The following is a 25,071-nucleotide window of genomic DNA, read 5'->3' as shown; positions in this document are numbered from 1 at the left end:
TTGCAACTTTTTATTCTCTTCTTTTTATTCTTCAAAGAATAAAAAGACTCTTTGAAGATAATTAGAAGATGTGAGTTAAGACATTTAATTCCCCTTTTAGATAAAAAAGTTGTAATAAATTAAGTTGAATTATTTACATTAATATATTATTTCAAAGCTACACACAACTCACTGAACTTAGAGGGCTTTTTGTGGCTGACTGGCTCTGGCTCAAACAAAAAAAAAAATTGCAGAAAGTAGGCCTTACAAAATAAAATCTCAGATTTTTTCATGCCAAATTAGATTTCCAATTTTAATAAATTTTTTCTTCTCACTTTCTGATCTTAGAAAGAAATCACAAATGGTAATGATAAAACATTTTCAAAAATTGGCTTTTATTCATTCCTTCTCTGAGTTGACCTGAATTCAAACTCAAGTAACTAGAGGCTGTAAAACCCGCTTGTCTAACCAGACAGGCCGGCCTTGGCTGACAACATTCTGAATGGAAACCCAAGGAGCATTGGTGAAAAAAATTACGATTTTCCTAATATTATATCTTCAAAAACAAAAAATTACAACAATTTATGAAAGGTGTTCAGAAACTAGACTAGGAAGGATGTTCTCACACCAGATAGTTCGGTAGACTCAATTGGGGACCAAAATTGCAGTATTTGTTACAGTTTCAGCTGGTGTGGTTCGATGTCACAATGCACTCTGTCAGATGAAACAAACGCTTAGAAAAGCTGTTCCTCTCCTCACCTGTGGTGGCGCTGCATCATGACTGTGCTGAAACGATTCCTCAAATGATTTGAGTACCTCAATTATTAAAATTCTTCGAGAAAAATTTATCTGCCTCGAAGTTTTGCTAAATTATAGTTTATTATGTAGCGCACTGTGTTCCGGCTGGATCATTATTTGTGGAGGGGAGCGCTCTTACTTCTGCCTATGAGTTGTGAAGTGCTAGCAGCATGCTGTTGAATTGTGCGGCGCTTTGTTAGAGTTTGGGGACAAACAAGGATTGTTGAATTTGGCGGCGTAATGGTTGGAGTACAATATATTTTGCACTGTCGGGACATCACAGTTTGAGAGAAAGAGATCCAATTCCTCGATTAATCGTAAAAATATTCTATAGAATATTCGATTGCTAAAATATTCTTTTACAACAATCCTAATCACAACCTTCTTAAGGAAGGAAACCTCAGAAGAAGACAGTGAAAGTGACTGCCTTCTTCACAAAATGTAAACAACAATGGAATGGCGTCAGATTTTGGAAGTTGTAGGATTTTTCTTAAATCTTTAGCAAAAGATCACAAGCTACTTCTTCCACTAGCGCAGGACTCGTTAGTTGGTTTTGGTTGCATTTACCCAGATTGCCCTGCGCTATAGTTCTCTTCCTGCATTTGAAGCTGTCTCTGGTCCACTTGGTATTCACATTTGCATTCAAACAATGGCAGTGTTCACTACAATAGAATAGAGACAGAGATTTTTAGATGGACCAGAGTTAGGGTTTTTTTTGTCCGCATCAGAGTTCAATCATGCATTCACAGCTTCTGTAACCATCCAGACTTTCCAGACAAACAAACCAGACTTCAAGTAAGGTGACTCAACAGGGGGCGGGGGGTCGAGGACCACCCCTGTTGAGTCACCTTAATAAAAACCACAGCAAAAGTCCAAGAACAAATCTTTGCCTAAAAATGAGAGAGCCTAAACAAATTTTGATTTGCAACATTGTAAGATTGCCTGAAGGTAATCTGAAGAAAGTCTTTTCTTCTTTAAAAGAAGACTGCTTTTAAGGCACTTTTAAGAAGTATTTTCCTTTTAAACGTTCTCCAAGTGACAAACATGTATCCAGTTATCTCCACTATATTTTTCGCCTTCTGTTTATTGCCTTAAACCTCATGCATGAGCCCCATGCAGGCTCAGTGATGTGCCTCATTTTTACCCGCAGAGTCCCTGGAGTGGCTTTGATTGCCTTTTTACTCCCCCTCCTTTGTAAGCCAATAGGAGAAAACTTCCCATCTGTGGGAATTGATACCTCTGCTGAATCATACAGTTGGAGCCCCTCCTTTTTTACTATCTTTGCTTGCACCCTGTCACCCCTTCAGCTCCTCCTCCACATTCAGCCTGTTTGGAGTGAGCAGGGGGGATGGACTCGTCTTATCTTACTGCTGGGGATGCAGGACAAGTTGTGTTTGCCAACTGGGTTTAAGGACATGATCTGGTTGAAAATAGCACAGAGTTGCAAAAGTGTGAACATTTCTGTTTCTGTAGTGAAGATGTTTTAATACAAACCATTCAAGCGTTACTCTGGGTGTATTGTTTTGGTTAATTCTCCACCTGGAGGATGAATTTCTCCCCAAGTCTCATGCAACCTTTAATATATTTTCTTCTAGTATTGCCCAACTTTTCCGTCCCTGCTGAAGAAAAGCATCCCCACAGCATGATACTCCCACCACCTTCACTTCAGTATTAAATAGATACAGAGTTAGACAGGTATGTTTTAAAGATGTGGCTCATTTGCATTTTCCTAGTGCGAACCCAAATGGGATGAAAATCCATTTTTATTATATTCCTAGAAAGCCCTGTGGCTAGTTAAGTAATCACAGTAAATATTTTACCAGGACCCGTGCTTGTTGTGGACTGAATGTGCTTGATTCACATAAATCCAGAGGCAAGAATGCCTGGCTTTTACCCAACTGTCTTTGCATTTAAACTCATTTAAACTTTGCTGTAATTGAAAGGAAAACTAGTTGCTCTCCTGAAAATGTGTTTTGTTCTTCTCTTTGTGACAAGAAAATTGGACAGAAAAGGCAATTTTCTAATGATGACAAAATAGTAACAAAACTATGGTTGTGCCCTCAATAACAAACAATGACTCTTTCTTTTTGCAGAAATGTTCCAATTGATCAATTTCTGAACATGAACAGCTTGTCCACAGGGTTTCACTCTGGACTTTGAATAGGCCTCTCCTAAACCACAGTCACTGTAAAATAGAGATTACCATCTATTCTCGTGATTATTTTGGTTAGCAAAGCTAGCATTACCAAGCAACTGTCTTAATGCGTTTACCTTCTGGTAAGATGGTGGATTGGTTAGCACAATATTCTCTATCTCATATAAGTCGGTACAAATAAATCTACTCAGTTTGAGCAACTCGACATAAAACTCTACGAACTTTGACGAGTGGTGATAGGAGCCCTAAAACCCATAAGAAAGCTAATAAACGGTCAATAAGAAAGTGACAAATGTGAAGCTAAAAGTGACTCAATATAGAAAACGATCCACATCGAAAAGCTGAAAACAGAACTTGCTGACATTTTCAGCAAGTTCAGTTTTGAACTCGCTGAAAAACTGAACTATGAATATCAGATTTTATCAGTGAGTAAAATCTGATATTTTACTCACTGGTAAAATATCTGATTTTTGACTTTATGAATGGCCAATTACTTTTTGATGCTGATCTAGTTGAAAATCTTTGAATTGGGGTCACAAGCTGACTACGTTGAGCTTTTCTAATACAATAAATCATAATTTGACTGAATGCAACTACTTAGTTCTTCACTAAACCAACTTTTATTTTATCAAGGAAGAAATATTGTGCTGTTTTATTATCATAAGATGTTATACTACTAGATTTTGTTACAACTATCTTCTGAGAAGTTTGCTGGTAAAAACGTATCAGAAAATCCTCATTTTAGGGGCCCAGATGATCACAGCTGTAACATTAACTCCATGTAAGCACTACTTTATAACTATTTATTTACTGCAATAAGCCTTTACGATGGGAAAGGTGTGCCAGCCTGGGCTCCTTGGGTCTCCTGCAGTCACAGCAGCTCCTAAAGCAAATGTTTATTTATTGGTGCTGTAAATGGCAGCTCATAAATCATTCTGCTCCTCCTGTGCAGCTTTTCTTTTTCTTTTTTCTCTTCTGGTTATCCATGGAGGACAGTTGTGAAAACAGTGATAGTGAGTGGCAGCCAACTGACGCCTCCAGGCTCTAATGGAGATACAGTGAGGGGAGGAGGAGAGTCTGATGCTGCTGACCTGTCAGGGTGAACCCAGCAGGCGCATCCTGGTCCTGATTAATGGTTCTGCATGTCTGCAGGGGAAAGGGTCCGTTCATTCCCATTCACTGTTTATTTGCTCACAACAGATGGGGGGCCCCCTGGGGCTCCTACCTCTCCTGCCTTTTGTTTTCATTGTCTTTTATCTTTATCAGTGAGCATGTTCCTAGACAAAGATGTCTGATCTACAGGTGACTGCTGTTCTTCTTCACGAAATTGCAGAACGCTCTAAAAACAGCGGCCCGGTTCTTCAGCATCCGTGGGTCCACAGTGTGGCAGGTTGAACCCACTTCCTGTGCTGCATGGAGTCACGCTGACAGGGTGACGCATCTGGTGGCATGTGCTCGTTAAAGACACCCAAATGGTAGCTTTTCAACCTAAAGGCCCTATTTAAGGGACTGCATTGAGGCTCTTTCCCTCCCGCTGCTCCTGCTGTTGAGCTCATTATGTTACTAATAGAGAGACAGACAGACAGACAGACAGACAGACAGACAGACAGACAGGACTACAACAGGACGGAGAAGCTGCCAGAGTCAGGTAATATGCATGAAGGTAAGCACAAACACATGAAGAAGGAAAAAGAGAAGTGAGGACAACATTCCTGGATCCATCTGTGCTGGTCCCACTGAGCCAGAGATGGGAAACGAATTCGATACTTTTATAAGTACCAACTGAATTCTGTCGGTACTACCGAGTACCTATTCACGTAAAATCAAAAAGTACCATGTTTCGGCACATAAACTCATCATTGTGACAGTATGGACGAAGAGTGGGGGATTTTCCATGCTTGTCCTGAATGCAGCATAGCACAGGCAAGAGCGTAATGACGTCAGCTGCTGCTGTGTCAGTAAACAAACAACCAGCCTAATAAGTACCGCATTAAAAAATGCGGTACTTATTGCAATATTAGCGACATGAAGTACATGGCCAGCGGTGGAAACACATTTTGAGAGAGCAAATAGTTAAGCACAAGATTTTTCTTAACGGTGAAGAGTGTGCAATTTGATTTCGACAGCTGCACATCTACAACTCCTGCATTAGCCGCCGTTAGCACGTCTGCATCTGTCAGGTCACCTCATTTGTAAAATAGAATGCCTTTTATTTATTTTAACTCTATCCCCTTTTGGTTATTTGATTTAAACTTATTTGCCTTACACGGTCCTCCATCACACAGTTTTTCTTACAGGGGAATTGACAAATAGGAATACATGGAGCTGGATTTTAATTTGTGCAAGAAGACAAAACACTGCATTAGTTGTTCTGAAGAGTTTTCACTTTAAATAGCTGTGATGTTACAATACAAAGAGTTGAGTATTGTCTTGATATATTTGTTAAATTATATATATTGAGAAATAAATATGTTAAATAAAATTTAAAAAAAGTTCAAAAGTAAGGAAAATTGGTACCGTTGAGTACCAATACTGATTCCCAGGTGGTGGATATTGGTACCGAATTGATTCAAGTGTCAAAGCTACCCACCCCTACACTGAGCAGAGCCTGAAGGATCTGAACTGACGGAGCTTCTCCAACATGCTGCCACTATGAGAGACACAGTCCTAGATTCGTTATTCATTATCACACCAGTTCAGGCCAAAGATGCTCATCACTTAGATAAACTTTTTTCAGGTTTCATTTGTGCTGAAATTGCTCTCCAGATGCAGTACAACATGTGCAGTACATCCTGTTATCATTCGCTGTCCCTCCAGCCGTATAGTTCTGTACAGTGCGACGTCTTTATGAGCCAGATTGTGAATCTAATCAGCGCTTTGTGCCAAACGAGACAAATGCAGCACCAGACTGAGAAATGCCTCATCCCAGAAGCCTCTGCGCTCCGCCGGGTTCCTGGGAGCCTTTCATCCACAGAACAGATTGTGTTCCCTTCATGAGGAATTCCACATCTTGGATGGAGAGAACAGTTTTACGCTCCCTGTTAATTGTTACACATGTACAAATTGAATCTATTGTTCGGCTGATGGGGGATTTTCAGTTTTTAACATGTCTTATCCTCCTCCTCCTCTGCTGTGGTGATGTTGGACAATGTTTCCTCTTCCTGCTGATGGCTGTTGTTCTTTTCACTATCAGGCAGAAACAGGACGGGGAATTTCTAGCTGCTGCTGATTTATCTCAGATTAGATTTAGCTCCTTTAGCGTGAGATTGCTGCAGTGTATCGTATAGTGGGAAGCCCATTTGACTGCTGGGTGTAAAAACTCGTTGATGTTTTGTAGCTTTACATACACATAATGTATGAAAAGCATTTTGACGTGTGGTGAAATTTTTTAACTGATTTCTTCCTCCAGCCTTTTTCCTGAGATGGTTTGAAAAGCAGAAAAATAAGTTGGAGAAAAATAGATATCTGTCTGCGTTTTTGAAAAGTGTTTAAATCTCTAGAAGTTCTTCACGTTTTATTCTTTTAAGGCCACAAAATCTGACTCTGAATCTGGAGGGAGCTAAAGATTAGGGTAATGGCAAGGAGCTCTTTCAAAAGCTCATAATAACATAAAAATCAACATTCCAGTAGAAACATGCAGAAACTTGATCAGAAGGGCTGCAGTGCTATGAATATTTCTCCATTGATTACTCAAATGTGTTTAAATAATCGTCCATATCCTATTTTTTAAATAAAATGTAAAAGTGATTAAAAAAAATAATTTCACATAGTTTTGTTATCTTTTGAGAAATGCCTTGTTTCTTGTTTGAACAAAAACTGATTTTAAAATCAAATAATTTTTCATTTTACACTGTAACTGAGACCAGAGCCAGTCGTCCTTTTGGATCGTTTACTGCAGGTTTTCCCTCTCTCTCTACTTCCATCCTTCCTGTCAAGAACATGTGAAATACCATGAATCATTTTTTGTTAAATTTATAATTATGCACTACTTTGATTTAGTCCGTCACACAAAATCCCAGAGAAATGCATCCAACTTGGTTGCCCTGTAAACAAGAAGAGGACTCAGCTCATTTCTGGTTCAGTTTCTTCTTTTCACTTTCTCTCAAATGTCATCAAGTTTGTATCCTGCTGGCTTTTATACAGCTCTGCATCTAAATGAATGAATAAATGCTGAATTTACAGAATCACTTCAATTTGCATGTGTCTCCGGTTAATAGTTTGTAAATTCTCTCGTTTTGGATTAGTTGAATCGTTATTAAAATACGTTTAACACCAGTTTAGTGGCCGCCTCATTGTTCTGTGAGGATGTGTGTTCTCTCAGCTGTTGTCTTTGTCTGAAACGCTCTTCACATGGCGATCCAGCCCACCTCTGTTTAATCTCTTTTGGGTCTGAGCCATTTCTAAACACACAGATTGCCTCTTTTCACGAAGACCGCATTGTCAGCAGGGTTGTGATGCTGGGCCGAGCCCCTGCCCCAGCAGACCCCCGGGTCTCTGAGCCCCGGCATGTCCTGAAAAGGAGGTCGAACCTGCGGGAAGGGAACGCCATCGCAAAGTGGCCTGGTGCTTATCATGTCGTCATGTTTTGCCTGAAACCTTTTTTTTTTCCCTCCAAAAAAAAAAAATGAATTTGCTCTGTTGAGTGAGTTCAGCTTTATCGTTAGGCAAGCAAAGGCTGATGTGTAAATATTTAGCCTTCCTTGTTTGAGAGGATTGAAAGGCGCATGGAGAAATGAAAGGGACGGAGACCCTTCAACTTTTACAACCCGGATAAAACACGCTGAATTAAAGTGTGCGCCTGGACTTGTGCTTTCATTGATAAGAAGGAGCAATAATACATCACAAACCAGTGTTTACTTCAAAAAGATAAAATGTTACCAAGTATGTTTGGTCTAGTTTCTAGTGCAAGTATCTTAGTACACTTGAAATAAGCCAAAACACTTATAAGTAACTTTTTAGCAAGATGCAGGAGCTTGTTCTAATTCCTTAATATTGATGAAAAAGTTATAGATATAAGTAAAATAATCTGCCAGTGGAACTAGTGCTTCTTCAATCATATTAAATAAGATTTAAAACAAGCTCCTTTTTCTTGCAGAAAATTTACCTGTATTTTAGTTTTGTCTTATTTCAAATGTTCTAAGATATTTGCATCAGAAACTAGACCAAAAATACTTTGTATTTTTGCAACGTAACTAATTACAGAAAGCTTTCTTCATCGTATAAACTCAAATTGTTGATCCTGAGATTAAATATCTGTAATGGGGGGTTGCCAGTGAAGCAGAGACTGCTACAGGCTGCTGGCCGTTGGGGAAAAATGACCTGAATGAGTGGACTGCGAAGTATTTTTTGCTGAATAACTAGGCAACGTTCATCAGTATCGTCTTTCCAGGCAGACCTGTAGCTAAGGTCACAGCCTTTTAAAAGCATTGGTGCTTCGTCAGAGCAGCAGTTATAAGACTTCCTCATTTCAACTGCTTTACTTAATTGGAAATTCCACATTAGATGGTGTTAATATTTCTTTTTTTGAGGGCTTTTCCTCAATATGTCAATAATAGAAATTAAGGTATTGATTAGTGAATTAAGAAGGTCATTCATCTTGAGGTTCATATATCAGGTGTCACTTTGGTATGAAGTTCTCTCTGAGACACTTTCAGGTATATTTATGTTTCCTTCTTTAACACATCAAGCTTCTGCTGCTGCCTCGCAGCCACAAAATCTCTGCAAAACTACTCACTAAAAGAAGATGGCTCTTTACTCTGTTGGCACATCTGGATAAAGAGTGTAAATACCATGATAATAATAAAATGTCGCTTTTTTTGCAGTTGCAAAATCTAATACCTTAAATTACATTTCATAGTAAATTTAATGTATCTTGCTAATAGATCTTATTTTTTTATTTTCTTGGTATATTAAATTTATAAGCCCGCAGCATCACAGATTCTCCTCTGTACTTATCAGTTGACATTTTGGTGCTCTTACAGTTTATCCTCTTATCTTTTGAGCCAAATTCAGGACTCCAGTCGCACATGCAAACTAATTTCGCAATGTCATTAGTGGCTGTTTAACAAAAGTCAACAGACACACATTAGGCCTGCAAAGTTTTCTAAATCAATCGGAGATGGTGAGCGGTGGACACTTCCTTTAAGTTCTGTAGCTGTTTGCATGCTGCAGTTACACAGAGAGAGTTGAGAATACAACTGTCTTATATTGCTAGATCCTGCTTATAGTAAAGAACGTTCAGATTGTTAGTTAATCATTCAGTCAATACTGTCTTTTTTACAATAGTTTAAAAAAACTAGCGACTGCTATGGGGGAGAAACCCATAAAAATGCAATGCAACTAATTTCTGTTCTGGTGCATCTAAGAAAAGACAATAGGTCCACCAGTGCAACCAGTACCAAAAGTTATCCAAGCCTCACTGAGAAGTTGATAAAACTCCATGTTTGCATTTCTAAGCAGGACAGAGAATGTTTTTTCTTCTTCTCTCTACAACCAGTTAGTGTCTAATGGTTCTAAGGGCGAGTCACTGGCCCCAAAATACCAATTTCTGCTGCAGTTTTTTGAGCTTCGGGTTTTTCTTTTTTCTGTTACCGCCATCCTCCATTCTGTGCGTGGGATTAAGATAAATATGGGTTCTGGTCCAAACTTGTCAGTGGTTTAGACTAATAGGCCTGTGTGCCACATTATAGGTAAACCTCAGTGGAAGGGGGAGTCATTAATTATTAATTAATAGTGCTTATATAGCTGTTCTGTTGAAGAGCCAATTAAAATGAATATTTCTTATTGAGAGATTTATTCTAAGCTTTATCAAAGATTAGATTTTTCTTAATTTCTCAGATTAAGGTTCAGGTTTACTCATCTTTACCATAAATATTTGTAATTATTTTCATAGTAAAGGTAAGAAATGTTTCCTTTTTGATAAATTTTCTCCTCGGTTTGCGTCATTTCTCCTATATAAGAAGAGGGAAGACGTAAAATTAAATTTTAATGCTGGTTTTTCATGATAATAGCATCAGTCTTACAACAGGAAGCAAACGCTGCGCCGCCAGACGGCTGATGAGAAGGCTTGTTGTTCCTTTATTGGATTTGTGCGGGAAGTTCCTTAATGACTGGATGTGGACATAAAAGGAGAGGGAAGCGTGAGGAATTCAGCGAATGCCGAAGAGAACAGTTAGTCTTACATCGCCGTTAGCTAATATGACAGATTTCCAAAGGAATTGTGTGTTTTCCAACAATTTCACACAAATATGTTCATTTCCAGAGGAAGTCTGTACTGAATAGTGCCAGTGGTTCAACAAGTTGTCAGCACTTAGTGACTCAGAATCACACTTTTAGTGTTAAAGGTTCATTTGATTGTTTTTTTTATGTAATCAGCTAACATCCGTATTTACTATAAAAATAAATGGGTAAATTCAAAAAACCTCATTTAGGCATGAAAAAAAGAAGAAAATACATTTTTTAAACATCTAGAGTTTTCCATACAGCATGTGTTAATAATGTAACGTATGTGTGTTATAAATATATAAATAATGCTATATATTGTGTTAAAAGAAAAAAATCTAGATTTAAATGACCTTATGTGTTACTGTATTTTTTTTTTTTTTTTTTTTACTAAAACTAGGTTTTTAGAAATACTCTCTCTTTGAAGCACTCCACTGAAACTGGAAATTGCTAAACTTGAATATTCTTTACTCAGTTACATCTTCTACTCCCTGTGACCTGGAAGCTCTTAGGTTCAATGCATGTACTAATAGTAAAAACAACGTATTTTTGAGTTTAGGATCACTGTTGGTGGGCAGATCAACCGGCTGTCTCATTTCTCTTTTCTTTGACCTCAATTTTATCCTCAGGGAAGATTTACTTTTCAGCTCCAGGAATTGAAACTACTTGTTAAAGATAATTGGATAAATAAATAATAATGTAACTCCACACCTTCTTATTTTAAATCTTCAACTTGGGTGGGATTCCTGATCTGCGTAACAAACAGTGTGGAGGAGAAGACAAGTGACTCTTCTTGAGTTTCAACTTCTGAGCTTTGTATCTGAGGACGCAAAGCTGAGAAAGACACACTGAGGAGGAGTAGATAACGTTTCAGGAGTGGTTTTTGCATAACTAACGTGAGTTGCAGGCTGATCACATCAGATCTCTGTGAAGTTATGTCTCAGGTTGTGTCAGTGTTTGAAACCCAAAAGATAAATTTTCCTTGGGGGCGTCCCAAACATCTTCATCACTTTGCAAATTTATTTAAAGAACCAAACAAGTATATCACAGTTGCCTATTTATTAAGTTAAGCTGTCAGGTTGTAAGGAAGTTAAAAGCATATCCGTTTACAGATTTATGCTAGAAAAAGAAAAACAACAACACTACCATGCATGCATTATTCATGTCCTGTCGTCCATGCTGAAATATACAACCGTGGTCACTATTTCACTTTCACTGGATGCAGCTCATGTGTCAAAGCTTTTCATTATGAGGAAGCTGAGAGGTGCAGCCAACGAATGAGATGGGCTTTAAATCGCTTTACCGTAGTTTCACTGAAGGTTTGATGGTTGGTAAAAATATATGTTCATAAATATCTGATGCTTAAAAAATGATTCAAGACATAATACGGTTGTTTTTAGGTAACCATTGTTTCATTGTCTTGCAAAAATATTTAAAGCCCTTGGAAGTTTTTCACACTTTGTCAGGTTAAAACTGTAAGTTATTGTATTTTATTAGCATTTTATGAGACAAACCAACACAAAGTAGTGCATAATGGTCAAAAAGGAAGAAAATGGTGCATGGTTTTCATTGTTCTTATAAAAACATATCTGAAAAGATTGCTGGGATTTGTATTCTGCCTCATTTGTTCTGATAGACTTTCTAAAACAATCTTATGTCTAACCTTGATAAACCTGTAAATACCTTAGTATATTTTTAAAAATAAGGCTTTTTAGAATAATTGTTCTAGTGATGAGGTTATATTTATGTAACCTAATTGTAATTATATATTGTTTTTAATTTCCACAAATATCAAAATACCCTAGAAGAAAAGAAGCATCTTCTCTTTTGGTTAAAAAAAAAATGTTTTCTTAAATTTAGAAAAATTTAAAAACACAAAATTAAAATGTGGTTGTTTAAAAATAACCAATAAAATTCCTGTAGTATGTCATGTAACATTTGTGGCTCTAGTGAAGCTTCATTTATCTGGAAAATGAAAATGTCTCTTGATTGTAAAGAGAGAAGACCTCTGGCCTAGTCAAAACCCACACTTAAGAGTAATAGGGAATCTGTAGCAAAATGCTACAGATTTTGCCTATTTGAGATGTAAAAAGCTGATAAAGACGCACCCTAAAGACCTGCAATTAAAATCAAACACCTCAGATTCATATTTGCAAACAAATAAAAAAAAATAAAATAAAACAATGATTTATTTTCCTTCCACTTTACGATCATCCACCACTTAGTGTTGTCTTTTGCAGCCAAACTCTTCTTCTTGCCAGGCACTGTAAGTTCTGGAGTCTGAATGGTCCAGCTTCCTCTTGTTATTTTTTTCTTCTTTATGCTATGGAGGGCGGAGAAAAAAAAACGAAAGAGGAGTGACCATTCATTCTGGATCTGCACCTGTTGAGCAGTGCGCAAGTCTTTCCTTTTTTTACGTCTTGGATTTACGACCTTCAGCTGGAAAGCCGACCTTTTGCTCGGCCTCCGCAGCAGAGCGGCAGCAGCTGTGGTTACTTCATGTAAAATAGACGATGAGAGGGCAGTCCGCTTCCCTCTGCGCCTTGAACCTGATTGCGGCGCCAGTTGACACGGCCGGGTTCAAGTTTGATTAAAAACATTTTTTTTAGAGAGAAAACTCGGAAAAGGCACTTTTAGGTTCTCCTCATGGCCTCATCTGTTGCCATTCATAAGCCTGAAAGCGAGGCCGGAAAAGACCTTTGGAATATCCCCAGTTTTTCATATGTGTGGTCCTTGGCAGCAGAAAATGGAGTTTTTATGGGGCGAGCAGCTGCGTAAGGAGAAACATTAGCAATGCTGACTCATTACAAAGAATAGCTCAAAGGTTTTGAGCCAATTTATTTCTGGTTTGGACGTGAAAGAATCTTGCAGTGCACTTCCACAGGATGACAGTGTTTCAGTATGAGGAGAAATTTCTGCTTTCTGAAGGAGCCTTGAGGCTCTCCTAGGAGCAAGCTGTCTGTCAGAAATACAGATCTCACAGACAGATCTATAAGAGTTGTGGCTATTGAAGCCGCAGCTTTTAAGGAATTTCTTGAACTTGTGTGAATTTCTTGAAACGTTTTCTGTTGTAAGCTATGGAACAATCCAGATCGGAGTTTTGACCTTCCTCCTGTATTGTTTGTGCTGACGGTTGCCGCCATGCTTCTCATCTCGTCCTGAGAGGTTTTTGGGGTAATGAGCTTGTTGCAGATGAAAGATGGGTCACAGATCACGCCAGCATCAGCACTGACTGCGGATTCCTGCCGGTTCACGTTACAGCTGAGATAAGAAGCAGCTGGAGCAGCTTGGCTTGGGCGGCAGAAACGGGATGCTGTTTCATTCAGCTGGTTAGAAGCAGATCCAACTGATCTTTCATGACCCATTAACCCACTGAAGTGGATTTGTCAGGGTGCGGGAGAGCTTTCTGAAAGGCCGTTGAGGTCTGAGCCAGTTAAACATGCTAAAGTTGTCTTTTTTTCTATGTTCAGACCAGATTAAGCAATGAGCTTTTTCAGAGCAAGCTTATAAATCTTTTCTTTCTTCTTTAGGTAACATAAGTTGTTTAGATGTTGGCTGCGATTACAAGACAACCAAGAATCAACCTGCCCTCATGCCAAGCCTTGATCTGGTAGTATAAGTCCACTCTTAACTTGCAAATGTTCAGGCTTTTTTGTGTGACCCCACATGTGTTCAGTCAGATTTAGCTCTGAGCTTTGACTAGGCCATTCCTACAAATCAGCATTTTCCAAATGACTTTAATAATTTGGATGCATTACTATCCAACAAAATCCCCCTTCATCGTCAGCTTCATAGCAGCCTAACAGTCTTGGTGAAAGTGGGTTGATGATTGGTGTTCATAGTATCAACCTAGTTTCATCTGAACAAAAAAGAAACGCCATGATGCTGCCACCACCTAGTTTCATTGTGAAGTCTGGGTCTGAAGATGCTCAATGTCTCCACTGTGGCTCTAAAGTTCGACCAGTAAACATAAACTTTGGCGTCAAACTACATTCCATTGAAGAGAAGGTTTGCATGATCATTTCTATTATAGTTTGTTAATCTCTTAATATGAATGAAATTGTTGTCCTTTGATAAAACTATGAAATAAACACACATTTTACAGCAGGTAATATTTAAAGTTGATCTTTCTTTTTTTGTTTTTCTAAGGATTATGTTGTGGTTACATTTTACGAAATGGCTCCTCAGGTTGTGAAAGTTGGTGACCTTGGTCTGGACAGGTGGAGAATTCAGAATACTGAATGTAAAACGAACACAAGAGTTTGACTAAAAATCCTGCAGCTCCTTTCGTGTCAGGGTCAACTGCTTTGCAGCATTGCAAACTAGCTGCCTTTTGTGAAACTCAAAGTAATCCGTGCATTTATCTTTAGTCGCATTGATTACTGCAACATTGTCTTAACAGGTCTGCCTAAAAAATAAATAAGAAAGATACAGTAGATCTAGAATGCTGCTGCTGAAATCTGACTAAAACCAGGAAGATGGAGCACATAACCCTGGTTCTGAAGTCTTTACACTGGCTCCATGTAGCTCAGAGAATAGACTTTAAAATATTGTTAGTTAATAAATCACTGAGCACCACATTACATTAAAGGTCTGCTGTTGTATCAACCTACCAGACCTCTCAGGTCTTCTGGTTCTGGTCTGCTCTGAAGAACCAGAACCAAACATAGAGAAGCAGCATTCAGCTTCTATTCACCACAAATCTGGGGGGAAAAAACCTTCTAGAAAACTGCAAAAGAGCTGAAAAGCTGAATTCCTTTAAATCCAGACTAAAAACCCACCTGTTTAGAATTGCTTTGACGGGAAAATAGATTAATTCTTGTCTGAATTTCAGCTTTTTATTACTTCTCTTTATTCTGCCACTGTGATGTAATGCTTCTTTTTTGTTTGATCATTGTGTTTTGTGTGGTTATCGTTCATGTAAAGCAGTTTAAACTGCCTTGTTGCTGAAAAACAAACCTATCTTCACATTTTCTTTCTTTACAAATTTTCCAGAAACATTCAGTTCATATAATGTCATTGTTTTCCCATATTTTCTCCAATTAATGCTGGATCAACTGTCTTCACTGCAAGATGATTTAATGCGACACAATCAGCCTGCATGAAGTGAAATTGTGATATTATTATTGAATATTGCAACATTAAACCACATTTTCCTTGCTGTTTTCTATGACTACCACTTTGCATAAAAGATATTCTTATATGAAATACTTGGACAACTTAACTTTATTTCAGATAAATCATTGATTAATTAAGAGTAAATACAAAGGTATATTTCCAGTCTCCTTTAGCATTTAAATATCAGACATCTGTCTTTTTAACTACATTGTTTCAATATTCACTGTATATTTCTTGACTTCAAGCATCCACTTAGTTTTTAAACAAGTTGTTTTTCTGTGTGTGAGAACTGAGTGTAGTAGGTGTAGTTCCTATTACTCTGCTTCATTTCCTGTTGTACCTTTTTGATATTTATCCCTGCTATTTGCTCGTTTAACCAAATGAACATCCATATTTCTTCCTGCTAATTTCTGGCTGTTGCACTGCAGTTTTCAGTGGACGGCAGCCAACCAGTACCCTGCATGACCCGCTGCATTTGAGACAATGCCTCCCAGCAATATCAAGCGATCAAGTGGCTGACCTGGTTTATTCAGCAGCAGATGAAAATGGGATTTCCCACAGAGCTCTAGAGTCACACTGAGAAATGCCATCCAAGCGCTCCTGCATGGCTTAGTGTGTTAGCAGCAGCTACTTTGGTTTCCACTTATAAATAGCAGGGACAGGCTAGTGAAAGTGCCGGTTCAGATATGAGCGTGCAGAAGAGCCGGGCCCCGGTCCAGCCGGGCCGCTGTGCAGAGGTTTATGTGATTCACAGCTGACGTTTCAGCCAGGCTCAGATGCCGGACCTCTACAAATAGGGTGAGATCACTGGAAGAATAAGAAGAAGAGGAGGAGGAAGTGGTACCAGTTTAGCCGTGTTGGTTGCTAACCTCACCCACATTCCTTCTCATACTCTGTCAGGCTCCTGGAAATAACACTTTCCCTGATATGACACGTGGCGAACCAGATTTCTGCTGCCACTTTTTACAGCTGCTTAGGGAAATCAACTTTACAGCGAATGATGGGACAAGTTTGGAAATGTGACAGTAGGAAGGAAACATGTCTTCTGTTACTCGACCACTTCAGATGGACATTTTTATGTCCATCAGATATAAAGATTTGAAAGTGTAAAAAGTATATAAAAAATAAGAAAATCCTGTGGAGTTATTAGAAATAAAAATATCAGAATCATAATCCAAGGGATGTGCAACTGAGCTGGATCACTTTTCCAAAAATGTGCATAATAAAATGTAATATAATTTGCAGTACAGTATGTGAGTGAAGAAGAACAGATTGTTCAGTAACAGTGAAGTGGTTTTTTTTTTTTTTTTTTTAAATGAGTAATAACAGAGCTGGTTGTGCAAGGGTTTTGCATCTCTAATTTCTACACTAAGAATAGAACCTAAAATTATTTCCCCCGTTATTTTTCTTCCTGGTTCTCTGATCTGCATGTTTCAATGACTTGACTGGATTCAGAAGCAACTTTAATAAGAAAATGAGTTTCTGACATCAACCCTATAACTTTCAGAAATACTAGCGAGGCATCTTTTAATGCATCAATTTCACTGAATCATCACCTGATGACAAAACCCCAAACCCATCACCAGCTCTCTGTCATCACTAAGGTGAAGTCCCCAAGTGCCAGTGCAACCCACTTGAACGTGAAACACTTCAACATCTCCTATGACAGATTTCTGCATATATTCCTGAGTGGCTTTCTGTAGCGAGCGTGCTGCCTTGAAGTGCAGGAAGTGGAGGAGCAGCAGTCTGAGTAGCTCCAGTTTGAGACACAGCTGTCCATTACGACGTTGCCGCCTCCTCTTCAGGCAGTTTCCACCCCAGCTTTACAACCGCTGAGACAAACTGACGTGGCTTTTACAACTTCCTAAAAGGAGCGAGTTCAATTAAGTACTCATCTTCTGCTTTATGTTTGAAAACTTGATAAGTAACCTCATCCAACCATAAATATTATTGATTTTAAAGAAGAAATCCGGGATATTTTTAGTCATCCCTAAGCTTTACAAAGTAAATAAATAAATAAATATGTCCACTTAATCCAGGTATACTTGTTCACTCTAGCAGCACAGCTCAATTTTTGAAAAATCCAACCTTTTATTTGAGTAAATGAAACATACTATATTGTATAGGGGGGTAAAATTAAGGTAGCTTAGGTGTGAAAGCAACTGAGTCACATGCCAAAAAAAACCAATTTAGGCTGGATGTCTTTTTAAGTCATCAGCTCAGTGAAATAGTTTGTAAGTTTTATCTAAGGTCTTTATTTAAATCCTAATGGTCTTAAACAGGTCCTAAAATTTTGGAAATTTGAAATACCAAACCTCTAATTCAGGTAAATTTACTCAATGGGGCTGGAGAGGATATATAAAATGACTTTCTTAGCCAAATGTCACTGAAGGATTTTTTTTAATGCATGCTTTACTATAAGTTGATTATTTTCCAGGGACTTAAAGCTAAGAAAACTCCTGATGCCTGGTTTTAAGTACGGTGGAGGAGCAAGGATGCTGTGGGCCCGTCTTCTGTTTGAGATGATTTCAAACAAAAATCTGATGGACTCTTCGTATGCTAAGCTATGTGACAGCAGGAACAGGATTAACCGTACCGCTAGTAATTCTGTAAAATTCAGTTGGTTTTTTTCTCACAAAATTCATCCAGTAAAAGAATGATTCATTACATTTTTTATGCATTGTTGATTTGGACAAACTTGCCAAAATGTTTGTCCAAATAAATGTTTTGTGGAAATCTCAACTAAAATAAAATTTAAAAAAATGATTTCTTTATTATTGAAATTACTTTGTTTAGTGAGTGTGAATTTGTAATTCCTTATCTTCAACTAAATAATTCCCTTTGACATTTCAGTATAAATATTTGCAGACACTTTTTCAGATTTTTTTTCTAAATGTTTTGACAAAAACCTTTAGCATTATATTTGATCATCATGTTGTATAAGTGGATGTCAATGAACTGGTGAGGTGAAGACTTCTGCAACACTCAACGTATAAGAAGCAACTTTATTTTCAGATTAATGCATGGCCATCATCATGGTCATTACAAATCACCAAACAGTTTGTGTTTAAATAAAATCACATGATGCAGGAAATAATTAAATGAATCAGTGACATACTCGCATGTAAACAGACTGATCATTTAGCGAAAATGTTGAACCGCTGAAATGTTAAAGAGGAAAGCATCTTCCATATCTAAAACGAGACAAAGTTGCACAAAAAAACTTTGGACCAGTCAAAGATACATAGAATCACAGGAAATATAATCATTATTATAAAATCTAAAAATTTAATGAAAAACAAAAATACACAATAGGACACATAGAGAAACTCATTAATAGATTCATCATTTATGTCTATACTTTAAATAAAATGTCCAAATTGCCACTCATCACCATTCTTGCTTACACCTTTTGTTGTTTTTATATTTATAAAACCTGTAAAAATGTGTTAAGAAAAGCAAAGTAAACAGCTGAAGATGGCTGGTTTTGTTCTGGGGACTTCTCCGCCACGTCTGGAGATGATTGTGCAAACAATGGTTCTTCTCCAAATGAGACATTTATGGAAAACCCTGAGCCTCCTCTTCATCACTGCCAAACAACAGCAAACTGTCTTCAGTCAGAGGCTTCTTTAGCTTTGCTGTGATACTGACTGTGACTGCTACCTTCTTGCATAATAGTTTAAATAAAGCTGCTGGAGCTCAGACAATGCAGCTTTGTATTGCGATGATCTCCCAGTTCTCATTTCAACACGTTATTGAGCAAGATGCTGAACTTTACGATGTTTCAGAGAAATGTGCTCAGTGGTTGTGTGAGTGATTAGTTCAGCTTTAGTCGTAAGTTTGAACAGACATTTAAGACCTTCAAAGGAATATTTATTTCTGCCCTTAAGCATGAATGTTTGAGGTCATTAAATACATTTTAAATTCAGATGAAGATAACCTACGTAGAAAACTGTTCAAGTGATGAGATAAAAAACTAACTCATTGTTTGACCTTTAACGAAGCTTTTTACTCTAATTGGTAGAGTTGCTTTAATTCAGGCACATTGGAAGTTTTCTAAGCATAAGCATCCAGTTTAAGATCAACACAACCTTGTCTTAAACAAGGTCTGGACTTTGACTAGGTCACTCCAAAATATTATTTCCCAGTAAATAGCAGAGTTGTACTTGCTCATATTCTTCATTCATTATCCTTCTGCAATATTCAGGCAATGATTTAAGAAAATGATTGACAGAAGCATAAATTTTTCTCTCTACCAGAAACTCTTGAAGAACGTCATGTGGTCTGTTCTTGAACATCACCTCACACACACCTGGGTTTTGCAGCAAGACAATAAATTCACCATCAAGTCCAACTTTGAATGCCTCAAAAAAACCAGCAACTGTGCTTCAAAGTGGCCTAGTCAAAGTCCAGACCTATATGAGATGCTTTAGCATGACGTAAAACCAATCTAGAAAGAAGAGCTGCTCAAAATTCTTCCACAGTGATGTAAAAAACTAATTCACAGTTGTAACAAAAGCTTGATATCAGCAGACACAATTAGCTATTACATTCAGGGAGGCAGTATTGTTTCAATTAAAAGCCAAGGTTTGGATGGCTTTTTCCTCTATAATTAATTAAATTCCCATCTGAAAATTACTTTTTACATTTACTTGATTTATGCATGTAAGGGGGCAAAGACTTTTTCAAAGCACTGTAAAAAAAAACATAATGTAATCAAAGTACTAAATGTAAGTTAATGTACTTTTCAAAACTATATTTATGAAATTGTAAAAGTATCAATATAAATCACTCAGTCTCAACCAATAGACTGAGTTCTTTTTAGCTGCCTCCTCTGATTTGTAGGCTCATGATTTGATTCTGACTTGTTTTATAGCAGTTTGGAGCTTTTGCTAACTGGCTAGTATCCTATCAGGACACATGCACCAAAGATGAAACAACTAAAATGGCTGCAGTTTGTGCAAAGGATTGGCTAGCAACCAACACATTACTAGAGTGCTAATATTAATCTGTTTAAACCTGCAGCTCTCTGTTGTAGAGGTTTTAGTGGTCAAAATGCAGCAATTGAAGATATAACAATGGAGCACGTGTATACTGTTGTACATAGATTTTGTGTATACTTTGCTTTGCTACATGTCCTGCATCTTTCCCCGCTGTTTACTGAAAACCAAATGCATTTCTAACGATAATCAACTCATTGTGAAAGAGACATTGTGTTTGCATTAAGTGTTACTCAGTGACCTGCTATGAGAGATGAAAGTTGTTTTTTTTTCGCAGACAGTCATTTCAGGACATGTCTCCTTTTCTGTGTCTTGCAGGCGGCTGCTGCTGCTGCAGGGGCCGCAGAAGCTCACCACTGTGGATTCAATTAACGCACAATTGAGGATTTTGGACTAAATAGGAAAGATGCAAAGATGGAAGCAGGCAGTGTTGGATTCAGTTTCACAGCATCTTTTAGAAGCATACGTGCACAAATGAGTTTTAATAGTACCTACTTCCCCTTTCTTTGACAGGACACAGATACACCCCTAACTGGGCCCCCCTGTGGTTCATTGAGTTTGGGAAGTACCTAGTAGTACAACTGCCACGTTGCTCTTAAAGGGCCAGCAGAGTGTTTTATTTACATGAAACCAGAGGTCATGTTGTTGAACGTTTGAAACTTTTTAGCTTACATTTAGGTTTGCTGTGTATAATTGATGTGGTCATGAGGACTTTGATATTTGAGACCTGGAAATCAAGACACGACTATATATGGACGCAAGGAGAAAAGGGGAGGGATTTGCTTTGCAGCCAATCCTAAACCAATGTACTTTAAAAATTTTTTTCCTATTTTCAGCATTTTTGTAGCTCATTTTAGGCACTTGTTACTGTTAAATGTTGGAAAGAGGTGCACACTTTTCTGAATAAAATTGCCAGTATAGCAGCATCGTTATTGCTTTTTTTATGTGTGGTATCCAGTTAATCAAGGAAGCCCGTGAAGCCACCTGAAGACCAGTTTGCGCTGCGTACTGTGCCAGGGGAAAACCTTTCACTCTACTTATGAGCCACTTGTACTTTTTAACAGATCATTTTACACCCACAAGACACCTTACTGCAGAATTTCAGTGTTGATGTTTTTACATGTGATTAACAGCTGAGTCAGCGGTACCAATTCCCATCAACTAAGTGTCTGACTAGATGTCTGATGAGATATTTCAAAATAAATGCGAAACATGATAAATTTAGGGGAAAAGTGAGTGAAACAGAGCATGTACACCATCGAAAATGTTGAGGAAAAACATGCAGTAAAGCTGTTAGACCCTGATAGAGGTTGCATGTTACGACTGTTGTTGACAGCATCGACTGCCTTATTGGTTTATGTCTTACACATCAGTGTCTGGGTTTAGTGCACCACAAACCAAAAGTAGGTTATTTTCTCATGTCTTGAATCCTGAAAACACCCCAGTTATGTAATCTACACATTTGCCCAAACATTTCTGAGAATGTTTAAAATGAAACCGAAGGTAAAAGAATGAAAAACCGTAAGTTTGAGAACCGTTAAGCCGAAATAGTTATGCACTGTTCTTCTGCACAACAGCGAATAAATAACGACACAAAATCTTTCACTCTCAGTTTCAATCTTAAAATTTAATTGTCACGTTGACTTCAGTGGATTATGTGCCTGAAGCGGTCTGTTTACAGGTGGAGGTATGAGGGCTGCCTGGACAGCAGCTCCCCCTTGTGGTAAGTGGTGAAAATGGCAACCTAATTTCAACTTTACATAGCAGGCGGAAAAAGAAAAAAAAACAAGCAGAGATGCTAATTGAACTTATTAAAGCTGTTAAAGAGGAGGGCAGGAAAAAAATAACATGACTGGATTCAGAGCTCCACTTGTTGATTTATTTTTTTTCACGCAAGCTAACTTCAGTGCTGCAGCACAGCTAGCTTATACTGGAAGTTGGAAAAGTAGAAATGGGATTGTTTTTATGCTACTTTCTATACAGTAACAAGTAGAGTGAAATAAGTTTATTAAAGACTGAGGATTTAGACACAAGCATAAAAATATATACTGTTAATGAGTTTTAACTATTTTCCACCAGTAATAGTAATAATTAGAAGAATGCACCCTGAATTGGCTCTCAACTTCTTTAGGAGAAATTATTGCCTTACAGTTTCTGAAAAAAAAAAAAAAAAAAAAAAAAAAAAAAAAAGGTAAAAAGCTCAAATTCAAAAGTTAATCTGCTTAGACAAAAGTAGCCACCTTAAAAGCAAACATCCGAACACTGGCTAGTTGTGATTATTTTTCAGTTTCTGAAAATTGTAAAATCTTTACATTTCATGATCCTTGAAAAACATATTTCCAAAGCACATTTTTATTTAATATTTTAAATGTAATTCTTCTTTTTCTTAGCTGGTATCACTTTGTTTCGTTCTGGGATTCGTTGGTCTGCCTAGGGAGTTCAGGCGTCGCTGTGGTGTGGCAAAACTACAAATCGCATTATGCAGAGGAAAAAAATGACTCATCTCAGAAATCATTTGTGTCAATAAATTCTGCTCTTCCCTATAAACAAAGAGAAGAATCCGGCTTCTTAAACTAATTACTGCCTTAAAACTGCAAATTCAGATAATTAATATCCAAACTTTATTATTAAATTATCCATTACCTTCCCCTTTATCATCAACAAGTGGATATGGTTCACTTTGAAAACAGGGGTTACAATTATTGGCTAAAACCTGTTGTTATTAAACTTAAAAAATACTAAAGGTATTTCACTTTTTAAATTGAACTCCCACTCCCTTTTCTTATCTCAAGTAAGTTAAGCATGAGTCATTGAAGTTTTAACTTAATTTCTGTAATTCATATTGGTCTGAAAATTAACACATAATGATATGAAGAGTATTCAACTGAAACTGGGGAAAACCATGTCTTGTTTTGGTTTTAGCTCAAACTTCGAATGTTCAGCAAAAAAAAAAAAATCCCCTAAGTAACACCAATAAGAAACAAAACTGAAGAACATCAAAGTCAAGTTACAGATAAACAGGCTGAATATTGACCTTCAAAACACAAACTTTTTAGAAGTTATACTAGATTTTGATTTTATGCTAAATGGTGCACAAATTAAAGCTAGGTCACAATAGCTAATATAGCTAAGCTCACTTATCTAATCAAGCAAAAACATGTAACTAGCCCAGATGAATTTAATAATCATATGCTGCTAGTAATGCTTTAATATCTTATGTCATACTTTTTAAGTCGAAAAGTGGGAAAAATATTATATTATTGGATGCATCATTAAGAATATTAATGCTAAGCTAACTTAGCTTATCTAAGATACGTTAGATAAGCTAAGTTAGATAAGCGACCCTAGCTTAGATTGTTAAGTAAACTCGTTTACATTTACTGGTTCCTAAAAACCGGATTTGTAACATTTTGTAAAATTTGACAAGCTTGTTTTGTGTAAATTATTAGCATGGAGTTCTTATGCTAAAGTGACTTTTGATCACAGTTTATATCAAAGAGATTGAAGTTGTTCTTTAGTTGGTTTGTGGTCATTTGACTGTTCAGGTTTGGCAGTACACCAGGTGTAAGCCATCTAATAGACTTTAAAAACCTTTTCTTTGGCTAACCTCCAGAAACTCTTAGATGTGGTCAGCTGAGCAAAGCAAAGCTCATTAGACCGGATATTGCTCCATGTCACTTTTTATCACCCTTTCTCTTGTACCTTGGTCCCTCCTTTGCATGATTGAACTTTCTTTGGAAAACACTCACCCAGGGCACTTTTGCCTGTTCTGAGAAGAGTCATGCGAACACACACTGTGCCAGGTCAAGCTTTTTGATTCTGACTTCTGCTCGCTTTCATGTTGGGATCTGGAGGTGCAGGAAGGAGGTTAAACAAACATAAAGCTCATTAAAATAAACCTCTGTCAACTCCCACTCTCTTTTCTTTTTTCAGTGCTGTACAGGAATGTGCTGTCAGGCGTCACAACCCACACATAGCTGCTGCAGGACTTCAGGTAATGAATGAAGTGGGGATGTCCACCCAGTAAGCAGAGCACAAAGACAACTGGTAAAGGTTGGCTGAGTTTCCCACCACTATGACACCTCATCAGATAATATGCTGTTGTTTTTACTGACGTGCCTTTTAAGAAATGTTCATATGTATTTCAGTCCTGACCTTTTAACTACCCATAAAGATTTGTCTTAGTAAATCTTAAAAAGTTTGTGGAAAGTTGTGACATATGTAAATATCTTGGTTATGACCTAAGTGAACTTGTTTATGTCTAATTGGAAATATTCCTCTATTCTTCTATGCAACACAGCTGAAGTCAATCATATTGCTTGAAGAGCATCTCTGAAAAATATTTTTCACATCTACTCATTAATTCTCAATTAGACTGAACTTTGACTGGGCCATTCTTTAACTCTTGCTGTTTATTGTTGTTGTCCTGTTGTCTCAAATCTTTTGCAAATTCTAACATTTTTTTTCTTCCAGAACTGGCCCATCCCTATTGAAGAAAAGCATCCCCACATGATGATGCTGCCACCTCCATCTGTGACCATGGGGACGATGTGTTCAGAGTAGTGCAGAGTTTTAGGTAAGTTCTCCAAAACATTTTCTTCCATTGGTTTGTTTTGTGTCCTTCATAAAAATCTTCATACAGGACTTGTTTGTTTTCTTTCAACAATAACTTTGTTATTGTCACTCTTTCATAAAGTTTAGATTTGTGGAACGCATGACTAATAATTGCCCTCTAAGCAGATTCCCCCATTCTGAGTACTGTATTTTATTTAGGGTTAACTGAGTTGAGGGGGCAGAATG

The 25,071-nt window shown here is 37.5% G+C and overlaps 1 long non-coding RNA gene across 1 annotated transcript in view; it reads left to right on the top strand.

The window, feature by feature from the left end:
- The window catches only part of LOC122824062, a 47,747-nt gene that overhangs the window by 8,279 nt on the left and 14,397 nt on the right, over positions 1 to 25,071 (top strand). Inside the window, exons 2-4 of the long non-coding RNA XR_006369444.1 lie at positions 20,590 to 21,994; positions 24,205 to 24,265; positions 24,745 to 24,847. This is a non-coding gene — a long non-coding RNA (uncharacterized LOC122824062). The remainder of the gene's footprint in view (positions 1 to 20,589; positions 21,995 to 24,204; positions 24,266 to 24,744; positions 24,848 to 25,071) is intronic.

Source organism: Gambusia affinis, linkage group LG21 (genome assembly GCF_019740435.1).
Source record: "Gambusia affinis linkage group LG21, SWU_Gaff_1.0, whole genome shotgun sequence".
Classification (NCBI taxonomy): Eukaryota; Metazoa; Chordata; class Actinopteri; order Cyprinodontiformes; family Poeciliidae; genus Gambusia; species Gambusia affinis.
Note: the sequence above shows the minus strand (reverse complement) of the source record. Positions and strands in the feature narration are given on the sequence as shown.